The sequence below is a fragment of the Thermobia domestica genome, chromosome 15 (genome assembly GCF_964235325.1).
Source record: "Thermobia domestica chromosome 15, izTheDome1.hap1.1, whole genome shotgun sequence".
Taxonomy (NCBI): Eukaryota; Metazoa; Arthropoda; class Insecta; order Zygentoma; family Lepismatidae; genus Thermobia; species Thermobia domestica.
The window spans coordinates 91083291-91098951 of NC_137468.1; positions in this window are offsets into that span (position 1 = coordinate 91083291).

Consider the following 15661-nt stretch of genomic DNA (forward strand, 5'->3'; position numbering starts at 1 on the left):
AAGCAACTGACGGAAAGCTTCATCCCTAAAATACTTTGGTACCAAATCATCTTTCTAGCTTAATTAAGGACTGAGCTATTGATATTTGTTGTAAAAATAAATGTAAATTTACGTCAAAAATCTTAAACTTCAAAAATTGGCTAACTTTGCCCCCTCCCTGCTTACCCATATAAGCAAGAAGTGTAAATACACGATATTACCATGTAGTAGCCTACTTCATTGCTACACGTAACAATTTTTGTGAATCTATCCCCCAAGCGTCAATGGGCGTTTAAAGATTAAGAATGCAGACGACCAGTAGAACGTAACACAAAGAAACTAAACTACATACTCTGTGAACGGAGATCGAGAAAATTCCGATTTCTTTTTCCGGAATTGAACATTTGGGCGGATCGAGATTAGGGAATTCCCGAAATTTGATCTAGATATTAAATATAGATGGCAAGCAATACCTAAGAGTGTAAAAATGTAACATATATGTCTATTTAGATTATTGTTTTAAACAAAATAAACATGTTTTTTTTGTTTAAAACAAAGTACTTTGTTTTAAACGTTAAAAACGTTTTAAACAAAAAAACATGATTTAAACATAAAAAACGTTCTTTTTTTAAAAAAAAACATGTTTTTTTTTCAACCCTGAATACGATATACGGTATTTCAACTGAAAAATATAGTACCCTATTAATTATACAACCTTTCGTCAAACAAAATAATAGAAACAAGCAGCAAAACTAACATTTATATGCAAATATTCAGATCATGTCTTTGCCCCTCATTTTTAACGTCCAACCTCCGCCACTGTATATATATATATATATATATATATATATATATATATATATATATATATATATATATATATATATATATAAAATATTGTGTGAATAGAATTTCTCATTCATTGGAGATGACCCCCTTAAAATTTTCTTGGGCCCCTCATTGGCCCCCCTGAAAAAATTCTAGCTAGGCTACTGCGAAGATGTATAAGATGGGTGATACGGCAGAACCTTGAGTTACTCCAAATAAAAGAAATATAGAATGAGACAACTGCTGATTGATAGAGAGTCGGGGAGGCGATCAACCAGAAAATGATAGATAAACATGGAAGGTGCAGATTACTCGAAATAGAATTGGAGCCGAAATGCAAAGTTTGGAGATACGAATAATAGTGGGGTTGATGGCATTTATGGTGTTGGACAACGGGACTTATGTAGTTTGTAGTGGGTGATTGTGTAAAGAGTCAGAAATGTATTCATGATGCTGCTTCCAATCTGCTTCTCGATACAACTGATACTAAGGATAAGCCATAGAGTAATATTGAAGTAGAAAATGCGGTTTAAATGGATTAGAGTAGGCAGATGAAGTATGAAGTTCGAGTGATTGTCAGAGGCACGAGTAATGGTCGAATTGATGGCATTTATAATGATGGACAAGTGCTTGTCTGTGGTTGGTGTTGGGTTGTGTAAAGACACAGAAATGCATTCATGGAATTTGTTGCAATCTGCTTTGTCGTATAGTTGGGCGAGATATGTTAGATTAACAGAATGAGGGGCTTGCGTATGTGTATACATCAGCTTAATGAGTGCGTGATTGCTGCCAAGATGTGCAAGGACTTCGGTGCAATGGAAAGCTAGTGTGTTTCAGGCTATGGCCATATTGGGAGTTATTTGTGAGACGGAGCGAGATAATGGTAAATTACAAATAATACCTGCAGTATTTGAAGTGACATATTACGTAAACTTGGCATGTTCGATATTTGTACAAAATATGAAGATTTATGTCTGCAATGAGCACATAATGTTTGTTTTTATTGGTTATGTTTTAGAAAAGCAAGTGGAATCGGATGTTCAGGTCTGATATTGTTGATATATGAGATTGTTTCTAATTCTAGGTTCTAATTTGGGGTGTTTTGCGAGAGATACAATAATTGAATCTCAAATCAAACTTAAAAGATTGTTGATAGAGTTTAATTTTGATTGTGAATTTGTGTCTGATAATGAATTGTCTTCTGAACTTGGAAAGCCTCGCACAAACAATTTCTCTGACACCTACCTGGTAAGTTCTGATGAGGATGAATCTTCCAATTCCATGCTTTTGATTACTGCTCTGCTGCGATCCTGATATAGTTCTTGTTGATGGTGAATTATTACCTCAGAGACAGAGTACTGATGACTAGTAGTCCTTTACTAGTCGTACAGCGGTTATGCCGAACACCCACTGATTGGGTGGTGTTAAACTTGAAAAGAGTAGAGCTTTTCCTTATGACCATGATGACGATGGACAGAAATTCTGAACCAACTCCATAAGCTACCTAAACTCCATGAACTCCCAGATCTGTCTCTTCTAATATTTTTATATCAGGATATTAAGAATGATAATCTAAAAGCTTGTGGACGTGACGTAAACAGCCACGTGCAGAAATAAAAGTATTCCGAGTCCGGGATCGAGAAGTTCTAGAACAAATGTCGGAATTTAGAAAGAAAGAAGTATGTCTGTGCTAGCTTTTCGTAATGAGTTCAATTTTATAAGTAAAGCTGTCATAAGCACATAAGACAAATTCACAGACATGATTGTACAACAGAGTTTACATCGTGGTGTAATTCTTCAGCTACAATTGTTTACAAGTGAACTTATTTCCGTATATTCATATTTCATAAACTAAAAATGAAACTCAGATTTAACTTGAAAATAAAATCTAAGATTAGTACTACCACAATATAGATGGTGATGAGAGTAATAGCGATGTTCGAGAAAATAATGTGATGACATGCTCAGGAAGATACGCAAACGTTCAAGTATGGTACCAATAGTGTAAAGTATGGTAAAAAGCAATAGGTACTCACCGTTGGCTCGCTGAGCGGGAAGAAGGTTGTCGTGGTGAAGGATGTTATAGCGGGCGATGTAGATAGTGGTTCACATTTCAAAGAAAGGTTTCATTTACTAGAAAAGTGTTGACAATTTCCTCGAGCAGAAGCGTTTGAAATGAGAGTTTGTTTTTTTTTAAAAAGATCGAATATTAAAGAATAAGAACCATAATGAGGTTCAGTAGACGATGATAGTTAAGAAAAGGTTAAGAAATTTGTCTTATGAAAATGTGCGAGCGTGTTAGAGTAAGTTGCATTGAAAGAAGCATGAAAAATGACTCGAGCGACATGAATGATATTTTGGAGTATATATAGGAGAATAAAAATATGTATCTTTTGTAAGGCTAATGTAGTGAAAGCGAGACGTTTACAAATCGTAGCAGGAGTTGAGACAAGGGGAATTCAGTATTAGTGGACGAGTAATGAGTATGGAGTGGGGCTACTAGCTAAGAGCGAAAAGATTCTTGTTGAGGTTTTCTTTTGCACTTGTGTTGTAAGTAGAATGTTGTTCATTGTATGTATTTAAATGAAGCGGAAGCTGTATATTTTGAACACAGATATGTGGGGTGAGAACCTGTACAGTACTCACAGACTGAGTTGTGATAGTAAGCTGTGATGCGCTGATTGATGAGTACAGTTTTTGAGTTATTAATTTTACTAATTGTATTAAGGTCATTATCAACACAACTGTATTGTTTTAAAGCGCATTGATAAAAGTTTTAATTTTATGATATGTGAACATTTTTAGCTATAAGTCTTGGTGATTAAATATGTAATGAAATGTCAAGAACTTTTTGCAAGAAAAAAAATATGAAGTTTACAAGTTAAGAATTTTTAAAATTTTCTGATTCTAGTTGGATTCCTTTTGCATTTAAAAGTTCAATCTGCCCCATGAAAATAAAAAAAAAAAATAAATTATGTCTAATTTGTTTTTACATAAATTTAGAGGGCCTTACAGCAGTTCCCTGATATGTTCCTGTGAGAGTAATCTTTAGTTGATTGAGTTTATACAGAAAAGTAACATTAATTTATTGAAGTAGGGTTTCGTGCAATTAATTCTGTAATAAATAACATGTACTGAAACTTTTAAGTTCATAAACTGCACCATGAATTATGACACATGAAATTTGTTGTCTGTCCTTGTTTGGATTGTCTGACCTTCATACAAGGATATAGTTTTTCGAATCAATATTACATTTAGCCTACAAAATCCCTATTAAACAATGGCAAGGGAAACCAGAAGAGAAAACCAATAAACCATAGTTAAAGAGAAAAAGAAAAGAATTTAAAACCAGCTTCAGAGAAGAGTTCCTAAGCAAGGCCATGACAATATGAACGATTATAACATTACAAGGGGGCTCTTTGCTGACCACGAAACTACTGCCTAAATAACTGGTGTGGATTTAAACTTGATTTAAAAATTTGAAGATTATTTTGTAGGCAATTTCTAGTGGCCACGAAATAGACGTGGAGAAATTTCAGATCTTTGCTACTTCCACTAGAGAACTTAATGTGAAACTATATAATTGACACCCGATGACTTCAGCCCTAAATAAAGCTTTAATTCATGGCCCAACAATCATAAAACATGCTATTTTGCCTATTGAGCAACTCTGAGAGGAGGCAGCTGAGGCTAGAAACAAATATTTTCGACTTAGAGGACGCAGTTTAGCAATAATAGCAGCAGTCTTCAATGAGAGACATCCTAATCGCGTCCTCCAACCAAAAGGATAATTTCGATTCTTTCCTCTCGAGTTAACATGCTATCCTACCTACAAGAAAAAATAGAGACTGTCAGTTTCCGTCCATACAATGCTCTACACATAACAAAATTTAAGTCTGAAAGATAACCTAACCTATCCTAAATTCATTTACAACTTCGAAACCGTTGCAGAGTTTGAAAAGAATTTTACCGTTGGATTTCTGTTCGAACGGGGATGTTGTTCAATATGTCACATAACCATACTGCCATTTAAAATAAACAAGTTGATTCCAATATGGCGACCAGCAAGATGGCGGTTGACAACCTTAACCACGTCATAATGTTTTTCCCTACCACCAACAATGATTCCAATTGACTTCGGATCGACTGCATTTATAGTTTCTCAAATATTTGGCCTGTTCCAGAATTTTTTCAACACCCCGTACAGTAGATGTAAAAAAAAGTGTATTGCTGCTTCTATTTTATGTTTATGTTACTTTCTTTATCCGTTATTTGATTTAGTAAATCTTAGTTAATAGCAAAACTAAGAATTTGAAAATGTTTCAAAGTATTTGCCATAGACACTTTAAAGCAATAAAAAATAATTAATCAACAAGATAATATAATTTCCCTGATTTTCCTGACTGTTCAAAACTGCAGGACTAGGACTTGGCTTTAATATATCTTTAAAACTGTAGGAAAACATGAATTAATTTAGCCTAATCGATTATTTTATGATACTAAATGGTAAATATTTTTGTCCGGATTTCAAGATTGAATACCTCACTGTGCGGCGGATCTTCTTCTTCTAACGATTGAAATGGTTTGACACGGTGACTTATTTTGTAAAATTTTCCAGCCTTAGAACAAAGTAGACGTAAACAAAGCGAAATGTATTACTCCGCGGCTCACACGTGCTTCGGCAGCGAGAGATGTGAACAGCAAGATTGTCTGCTAGCTTACTGTCATTGCATAATATCCAACTGTAAGGCTACGGTTGGTTGGTAAATAATTAACGCACTGGCACTGACTACTGCTATGTTGGAAATTTGTATTTTCTTAAATCGTTATATAAACGAGATTGCCTGTGTTCCAGTTGTCTTTTGTGTTTTATAACACTAGACGAAGATGTATTATTGTCACTCGTCGTCGCCATGGAACTCTCCATTCTACAATTTCAAACGAGCGGGGTCGGCGTGCGAAAGCATATACATGCGTAGTAAATACTATATGTCTAAGTACGGGTGAGGTTGAAATAAAACTAAATCTGTTGTTAAATAATACACACACACGTATATCTATCTATCTATCTATATCTATATCAATATCTATCTATCTATCTATATCTATATCTATATCTATATCTATCTATCTATCTATCTATCTATATATATATATATATATATATATATATATATATATATATTATAACAACAAACAAATATTTTTTATTGTTTTAGCCCACAGTCCGTGTAATTCTTAAAATATATCAACGCGGTAAAATCACATAAAATCAGGCACGACAACTTATATCACTATTACTTTTTTTATTATCAAGACTCCATTAATTTTATTTTATTTTTTCAGTCGTCATAGTAACGTTATAAACAAGTAACTATATGGGGTTGACAAAATCTATAAAACCAACACATATTTTTTAACTATTGAGATTAAATCTTAAATCTTTCTATTTAGAATCAACAACAAATAATTTCTTTTCTTCTTCTTCTTCTTCTTCTACACGACAGATTGTGTACTTCGTGCACCGTTATCCCGAAATAAAAATACAAAAATGGAAGTAATCTAACGTAATGACACATAATATCGTTGTATAAATGGCTCCCGACGGACTTCTTTAATTGGTTATAATTCAAGAAAGAATCCTGGACCTTTACCTATCTTTACATATAAGATTGCATTACTTTCCGAATAGCCCTCATATATATAAATTACAATACATATGTACGTTAATTTCATTTGATCTCATTTTTATATTTATTTAACAATTAATTCCATTTTAATTCTATAAAATTATCGACGAAGAGGACTAATTCGAAAAAACATGATCAATTTATTAATTATTTATGTTCTAAAATAGATTCTTCAAATTGATATTATGGGAGCTCATTAACAAAGCAACTCAGTATATGCTGAAATACTATATAACTTATTTCTTCCATTTGGGCATAATTAACATAGCTTTAGATAAATAATATTTATATCGATGCATAAAATGTAATTAGCATAGAATTCAGAAGTATGAAATATAAAGAAATTACAATACACAAAATGAAATAAAATAATCAATATCATAACATGAAATAATACAAGTTAAGAAATTATGATATCAAGAATCAATCTCAAAATTCAACATTATCTAAGTTAATCTTGGATAAAACTTCTGAAGGAACTAGTCTTAACTAGCTGTATCCATTTATTTTTAGTATGTTTTGACGGACGCCATATTTTCAATTCGTCAATATTACGTAAACCCAAGTTTACCAGTTTTCACATCCATCAATTCAAAAACTTTGGGGCTAATTTGTTTGATACACAAGTAGGGCCCTGCGTATAAGTCACAAAGTTTATAAATAATTTTAATGACGCATCGCTCTGAGGATGCAACCTCGTGAAAACTAGATCATTTACTAGAATTTTAGATTTACCTGCTTGTTGATCTTCAATCTTCTGAGTTCTACGAATACGCACCATACTCACAAGATGTGAACAGTCCATTTCCTCATTTTCATTAAGCTTAACATCAAAATGATGTTCTATTGGTTGTATAAACTCCGTTCCATTATGGATATTCGCTGGAGCGACACCCAATGTATCCGAAAGCGAATAATTCAAAAAGTAGGTAATTTCTGTAACGTATTTAATCCAATTAGTATGTTTGTCACGACAGAAATGTCTAAGTAGCATGCCGAGATTCCTATGCACATTTTCAACAATGGAACTATTAAGGTGATATGGTGTAACAAAATACACTTTAATGTTAGCATTGTTCATGGCACGGATGAACACATAGCTGAGAAACTGTCCACAATTATCACAAAGTATATGTTCTATTGGACCACAATGCGGTATGTATACATTCAAAATTCGATTTACAATTGCTGAGCAAGTCGCCCGGCGCAGAGGATATGACAATAAATATCAAGTAAAAATATCCATTACTGTAAAGAGGAAAATTTCACTTGTAACTGCTCGTGGAAGAGGTCCATACAAGTCTATAGAAATAAATGAATGAGGTTTTTCAAGTAGTATCGACATCATAGGTTTATATATAGACTGATAGTTATGTTTAATTTTCATACATTCTTCGCAATCGTTGATATAACTTTTAATTTGCGACCTAAGTGACTTCCAAGAAAAAGATTTACAGATTACTGAATATACTTTCAAATATCCAAAATGATCAAAATCGTCATGATATGCCTTTAATGTACGTGGTACCAATAATGGAGGAATGCAAATTTTTCTTCTATTTTTAAATTTAAAATATTTAATCAAAAGTACACCATTAGATATTTGATATAAGGAGTTCCAATTACGAGGACAATCACAATTTTGAGGGCAAGAAGTTAAATGATATATAATTTTGGAATAATCTTCATAATTCTTTTGATGTTCTTTCAATTCTTCAATGGATATTTTAGCTAGCTCATGCTGTAAAACTTTGAAGACATTAATGCATAATATTCGATGATTATCATCTGGAAACAATGTCGATAATGTATCCACTGGACCATTGTCGAGTCCTTTGATGTGCTGTACCTCAAAATCAGATTGAAGCTCTAAGGACCATCTTAATAATTGAATATTAAATCGTACCTTTTCAAGATGTCGCAACGAATTATGACCCGTTATAACTGTAAAATGGCATCCACTAATGTATGGAGCGAATTTCTGAAGTGCAAATCGTACCGCAAGTAATTCGATCTCTGTAATCATATATCCCTTTTCTGCGTTCTTTAATGTTCGACTAACACAATGAATAACAGCTGGCTCATTTGTTGTAGGGTTATGTTGTCATAATATGCCAGAAATTCCAGATAATGAACCATCACATTGCACATAAAAATTCCGATTCATACGAATGTTTTCCATAATGCACATTTTTAATTTGTTAAAACTATGTTCTTGTAAAGTACCCCACTGCCATGGGATTCCCTTTTTAGTTATTGAAAATAGAGGTTGAGCGATTTCTGCAAATCGAGGTATCAATTTTCTAAACCAATTAAATAATCCCAGAACTTGCCCTGTTTCTTTTAAGTTAGTGGGAACAGGTAAATCTCCTATAGCTTCTACCTTGGATTCACTAAAACATTCCTTGAGAGTCTATAGAGTACTCTAAGAACTCAATGGATTCTCTAAAAAATTTAGATTTTTCGATATTTACAGTTAAGTCTGCCTTTTCCAAACGCTCCAGTACTGCATTCAAGTTTTCTAAATAATCTTTAGGAGTTTTCCCCATGATTAAAATATTATCTGCATAGACAATCACATCTGTACGAAGATTTTTTCCTATCACTTTTTTTAAACAAGAGGCTAAAGCATCACTACCATTAATTAAACAAAAAACAACTCTATTATATTCATATAATTGCCCTCCAAATGAAAAAGCTGTGTAAGGTCTTGAACTTTTTCCTAATAAGATCTGATTATATGCCATCACGAGATCCAGATTTCCAAATATGATATTTCCTTGTAATGAGCTAAGAATTTCTTCCACTCAAGGATATCTTACTTGTTGTAATTTTATATATTTATTTAATTTTCATAAATCTAAAACTTTTCTCAGACGTTTGCCATGTTTTTAGGTACTGCATGTAACGGATTCAAATGTACAGTTTGTGAAGGACTTATTATTCCGTCTTGTAACATTACTGAAATTTGTTTTCTTACATTTTCCCTAAATCTGTATGGTATAATATATGGCTTTGTCACTATTGGGTTTTCGGTATCAACTTCAATTTCGTACACAAAGTCCTTACAACATCCAGGTAGCTGTGAAAATACCTTTCTATGTTTATAAAGAATATCCTTGAATTGTAATACAAAATTTTTATTAGTAGTCCTTACATTACTTATAATTTCATTCACACTTCTCTGAAATGAATGATCACTGTTATCGGTAATAGGCTTTTCGCTTCTATAATCCATAATCTTTTCCATATCATTACACTCATTTACATAAAGAACATTATTTATAAAAGGCTGACACTGGCATGCAACGTTATCACTGCTAGGAATTAAATTTGAATGATTTTGTCATGAAGGGTACATATTGAAAATGTTTTCTCAAAATCCAAAACTGCACGTAATTGAGTAAGAAAATCTAGGCCTATCAGTAGATTTTCGTTTAATTCATTAATAACCAAAATGGGAATTGAGTTTTCATAATCCTGTATTGCAATTACAGGGTTTGTATGATAAGTAATGAGACCAGGTCTGGAAACATTGTTTTATTGATCTGATCTGTACAGGGACTTAAAAGCTTTCGAAGTACTCTCCTCTTGCGTCGATGCACTTCTGCAATCGATGTTTCCACGCTGCAAACGCCCCCTGGAAGTCAGCAGCCGGCATGTCCTTTAGAAATGTGGTCACGGCTGCTTGGATGGCTGTGACGTCTGCAAAACGGGTTCCTTTCAAGCGTGGCTTCAGCTTCGGGAAGAGGAAGAAGTCGGCCGGGCTCACATCTGGGCTGTAGGGTGGTTGTGGAAGGACTTCCACCCCAATCCGGGTCAAAAAGGAGGTCACTAAGAAGGCGGTGTGGGCAGGGGCATTGTCGTGATGCAACTTCCACCGGCTAGCGATCGCCGGTCTTTTCCGCTTGACGCTCCTGTGCAGTCTCTCAAGGACTTGTTTGTAGAAGGCGGCGTTGACGGCTTGTCCTTGGGGTACAAACTCCTTGTGGACCACCCCCACATTGTCAAAAAAAACAATCAACATTGTTTTCACCTTTGACTTCGACATTCTGGCCTTCTTGGGGCGCGGGAACGCAGGAGTGTGCCACTCCGCGCTTTGACGTTTCGTTTCAGGGTCGTACTGGAACACCCACGACTCGTCACCTGTTATGACGTCATCTTCAAAGTTAGGGTCACTGTTCATGAGGTTCAACAGTTCCTGACAACAATCAACACGTCGTTGCTTTTGTTCGTCAGTCAACACTCGCGGCACCAGTTTCGCACAGATTTTTCTCATTCCCAATTGTTCCGTCACAATCTTGTGCACTGTTGTGTGCTTCATATCGAGTTCATCAGCAATCAATCTCAACGATAATCGACGGTCTGAGTTCAGGAGATCCCTCACTTTTGCCACAGTTTCGTCCGTAGTCACTGTTGTCGGGCGTCCAGCCCTCTCCAGATCCTCAACGCTTTCCCGGCCGTTCCGGAACGCACTGTGCCAACGAAACACCTGGGCTTTGGATAGGGCTTCCTCTTTGTAGGCCTCCGTGATGAGAGAAAGCGTCTGAGTAGCCGTTTTCCCCAGGCGAACGCAAAATTTGATCGCATAACGCTGTTCGATGGAACCCTCCATGTTTGTTGATTTTCCGCCGTGACAAGAATGTTCACAAGGGCTTTGTCCAAGGCTTGTCCGCGCTCCACTAAGGCTCGGAGCCAACTGACGCGCGGTGCGTTGCTTTGCTCGGACCCCCCCCCTACATCCTCCATCACCGACAAACCCGCTCCAGCGACACGCGCGCCGCGGCGCGGCGAGTCTCATTACTTATCATACAGACCTTGTACAACTTGTGTTTTTCCCATAACCCAGCGTTTCCCAACCGGTGTGCCGCGGCACACTGGTGTGCCGCGAATGGTCCGCTGGTGTGCCGCGAGGAAATCGAAACAAATTATTAATTCTATAGGTACCAAGTTGCAAGACATAGGGGAAAATGTATATTTGTATTTCACATTACTATGAACCTCTACTATAAATCTACAATTTTAAGTTTCATACTGTGTTACTTTTCTATACATTTCTAATGTTGAAAAACGTATTTATCATTGTCATAACCATTATTGCTTCTTTATTGTTAGGACTATTTCGTAACTTGAAATTTTAACATATCATTCAATAAATTCAACAAAGCAAACATACATACAAATTACCTACATTTGTGTTTTAAAGGTATAGGAGATTTGTTTATTTGTTCGTTATTTAGTGATCTTCCTTTTTAGTGAAAGGTTAGATACAGTTTTCGATAGAGAAAGTGAATTTTTAAAAACCCGAGTCCTATATTTCATTGCAATTGTTTTCTATTTTAAAATTAGAATGAAAAATAAGCATAATGATTTACCACGGGGGAAACCCCGTGATAGAGCCTTCTACTCTGTAAGAAGGAGATCAGTAATCACAGAAAAATACCACGGTATTTTATACTTACAAATAATAATAGTAAGATATATTATATATATATATATATATATATATATATATATATATATATAATATGGGTGTGCCGCGAGAATTCAAGTTACACCTGTAGTGTGCCGCAAGTTGAAAAAGGTTGGGAAACGCTGCCATAACCCTTTTCTTATGTTTACCTGTATAATCAACCAGAACTAAATTATCTATTTTCTGCAATCTGGGATTAGAATAATCTTTTGTAAGTTTACACCAAAACGAATACGATAGTAATGACACACTAGCTTCTGTATCAATCAAAGCTTCAAGAGGAATATCATTAATTTTCAGACGTTTTCTAGCAGTACTAAATTATTACAAAAATACAAAATCATTATCGGGAGTGCATGCATTTTCTATATCATCATCGAACATTAAATGGCAATTAGCGATGAGGATATATTGATAATTATCACTAGTATCTAAAATCTTAATATTAGTCTCATTTACAGAAAACATTCTCGTGGATAAGTCGCTGATGTGGCTTTAACCCATCCCACAGTCACTTCTAGTTTAAATTGCCATTAATAAACGATTCAGTTACGCTACATTGTACGCCACAATCTTGTGTACGATCTTGCCTATTATGTACTTCAACGGTACTCGGATCCCTATTTTGTGAATTCCTGCCACCTATGAATCTATTGCGAAATCTATTTCGGGTAAAGTTAGATCTGTTATTCGATTGGTTTCGAAAAGCATTACGGTTGTTGTTCCAGTTCCTTCTAAAATTAGATTCGGTTCTGATACCGGTAAAAATAGGTTCAGCTCTATTTTCATTACGATTGAACATACTGTTATATCTCGCATTACGAACACCTTGTTCTCTCACATTGATGCTTTGTACTGGTACATAATTAACTTGATTACGATTATGATTGGCTTGATTTCGATTATTATTAGCCTGTAACGTGAATTTACTCTCAAAATTTTGGACTATCATAATGAGATGATTAAAATTAACGCATTGCGCAGAAACTAGCATTTATTTTAACTTGAAAAGTAACAAGATTCGTTTTGAGGCTATTACTCTTGATTCCGGTTGATATGGTTTAATTAATTTTAAATCGTTGTACACAGATATCATCAAATCAGTGAGATTTCGGTCCATTTTCAGATTAAAATGCCGATTCCGAACTAGGGCGTCCTATTGGCCAACATGAAGTAATTCTCAAAATTAGTAAGCAAGGCATTCTTAAAATCCAAATAATTACGTAAATTATTTTTGATTACCTTAAACCATACAGAACATGAGGGTAATAAAACATGAGGCAATATTTTCAGAAATTTAGACTGATCAATTCCCATTAAATCACATTCATCTTCGAATTTTTCCAAGAAAGTACTGGCCGGAATGTCGTATGTTTTCCCACTAAATTTCGTCAAGGACCTAATCTCACTAGATCTAAAATGACTAATCTTGCGAGTGTGCTTACAAGGATTGGATTTACATGAATATTTCTATTACGGTTTTTGCGAATGATTTCTTCTTCCATCTATCAAAATGCTAGCATTGAATATCCTTCAGAAGAATCCCTATCATCTGCTGTTACTCTAACTCCATGTGGAACAGGATCAATGTTAAGAGCCGGAACTCGCTCACCATTTGCCGTATAAAATTTATCCTTGATTGCATTTATTTCTTCCTGCAATTCCCTTATCTGACTAGTATGCTCATTCACCTGTGTTTCAACCACATCTACTGCACTTTATATAGTTATAAATCTGGTGTTGATTTGCTGCGTAATCTGATCTAATTTATTATACATCTGCTGAGTCATAACCTGTGTAATTTGTTCAAATCTAGTATCTATTTGCTGAAACCTTTGTTCACATTTAGTATCCATTTGTCGAAATTCAGTATCCATTTGCTGAAACTTTCGTTCAAATTTAGTATCCATTTGTCGAAATTGAGTATCCATTTGCTGAAATTGGGTATCCATTTGTTCAAATTTAGCATCCGTTTCTCGAAATTGAGTATCCATTTGCTGCGACAAGGATTGACCTAACTGTTTTATAAGGTCAGCTACTTTTGTTGATGAGTTCGAACCTGGTAGCTCTACATCCCCACTTCCTTCATTTATATTCTCACTTCCAGAAACATTCATTTTGATGTTTCTATATATCCTTTTTCCACTGCTTAGTAAAGTAAATTCCGTGTTGAAAGTTATGTTGAGACAGCTTTACTTAACTTCAAACTAATCTCAAAAGTTTCCGTGTTTTCGGCATCATTTAAAATATAACAAAAAACAAATATTTTAATTATATTTTAGCCCACAGTCCGTTAGTTGTCTTAGCAACGTTTTAAACAAGCAACTATATGAAGTTGACAACATCTATAAAACCAACATATATTTTTTTAACTATTGAGATTAAATCTTAAATCTTTCTATTTATAATCAACAATATAATTTCTTTTCTTCTTCTTCTTCTACATGACAGATTATGTACTTTTATGCACCGTTATCCCGAAATCAAAATACAAAAATGGAAGTAATCTAACGTGATCTAACGCAATGATGCACAATATCGTTATAACAAATCACTGGTCATGGACAAAATGGTAGTCAGGTGGGTTTGTTTACATCTACATTTTTCTACAATTGGAAAGAGATTAGATATCTGTATCCAAGTGTCGATGGTCTTTTGTGATCTATTTAAGATTCGCATTATGTAAGTTGGTCCTTGATCATTATGGGTTCGAAATACTTTGGTGATGGTGAAGCGTGGTGCAAGTCTTGAGTAATATTGATACTAGGGAGACATTTGCAAAGTTAGAGCCTTATGTACTTAATGTTATCGTATTCTGGATCAAAGTATTTTTTAGAAAAAAGTAATGGATCTGTGTTCCTAATTCTAATGGAATGACTTATTGTATTGTTGGATTTGAGATTGCCTGTGACGATGAAGATTGAGCATCTTAGGAGTCCGTGCCAATGGAGCTAGAGGTTAAAAACAAATGTTGGTTCTTTGCTGAAGCGAGTTCAACAAACAGTGAACATATCTCCCTGAATGAAACGATCCTGATCTGGTGGAAGCATTCAGACGATGGAGACAGTGGAGCGCTCAGAAACTTTGCGATGTCTATTGCCATCCACCCGCCTTTTCACCTTCGTGGAATGAAAACGAGGAGCAAAAAAGCTGGTAGTAGTTGTCCATGACGATTATCCAAGGAAGAAACAATGATTTGAGCAGCATCCGTCATGAAGAGCTGATGTTGGGCCCAGGGAGTAATCTACACCCCCCAACACCCCCCTACACCCCCCCGAATATCTTTACACACACCCCTGGGTGAAAGAGGAATACTCCCCCAAATCCATTTGTATCAATCAGTATCATATAGGTTATTTTTATCACATCAAGTTAAAAAAGGTTTAGCATTTAGGAAAGAAGGCAATATTCTTATTTCTTTATTTCACTTGAAATACGAGGCGACCTCGTTCTCGTGTGCGGCTTCGAGAACCACATGACCTCATTGTTTCGGGTGGTGTTTCGATCAAAACAATTGACAAAACAGACCCGCTCATACCTACCCTTCTGGTGTCCGCGGTCGTTTCCAAGAAAAGAGATTGATGGACAGATGCGAATGACTGAAATTGGCAATGTCTTGAGCGGTCATTCACCTACCTCCTCCTCAATAAGGAAAAATGTGACAATATAGTAATAATCCTATACCAGATTC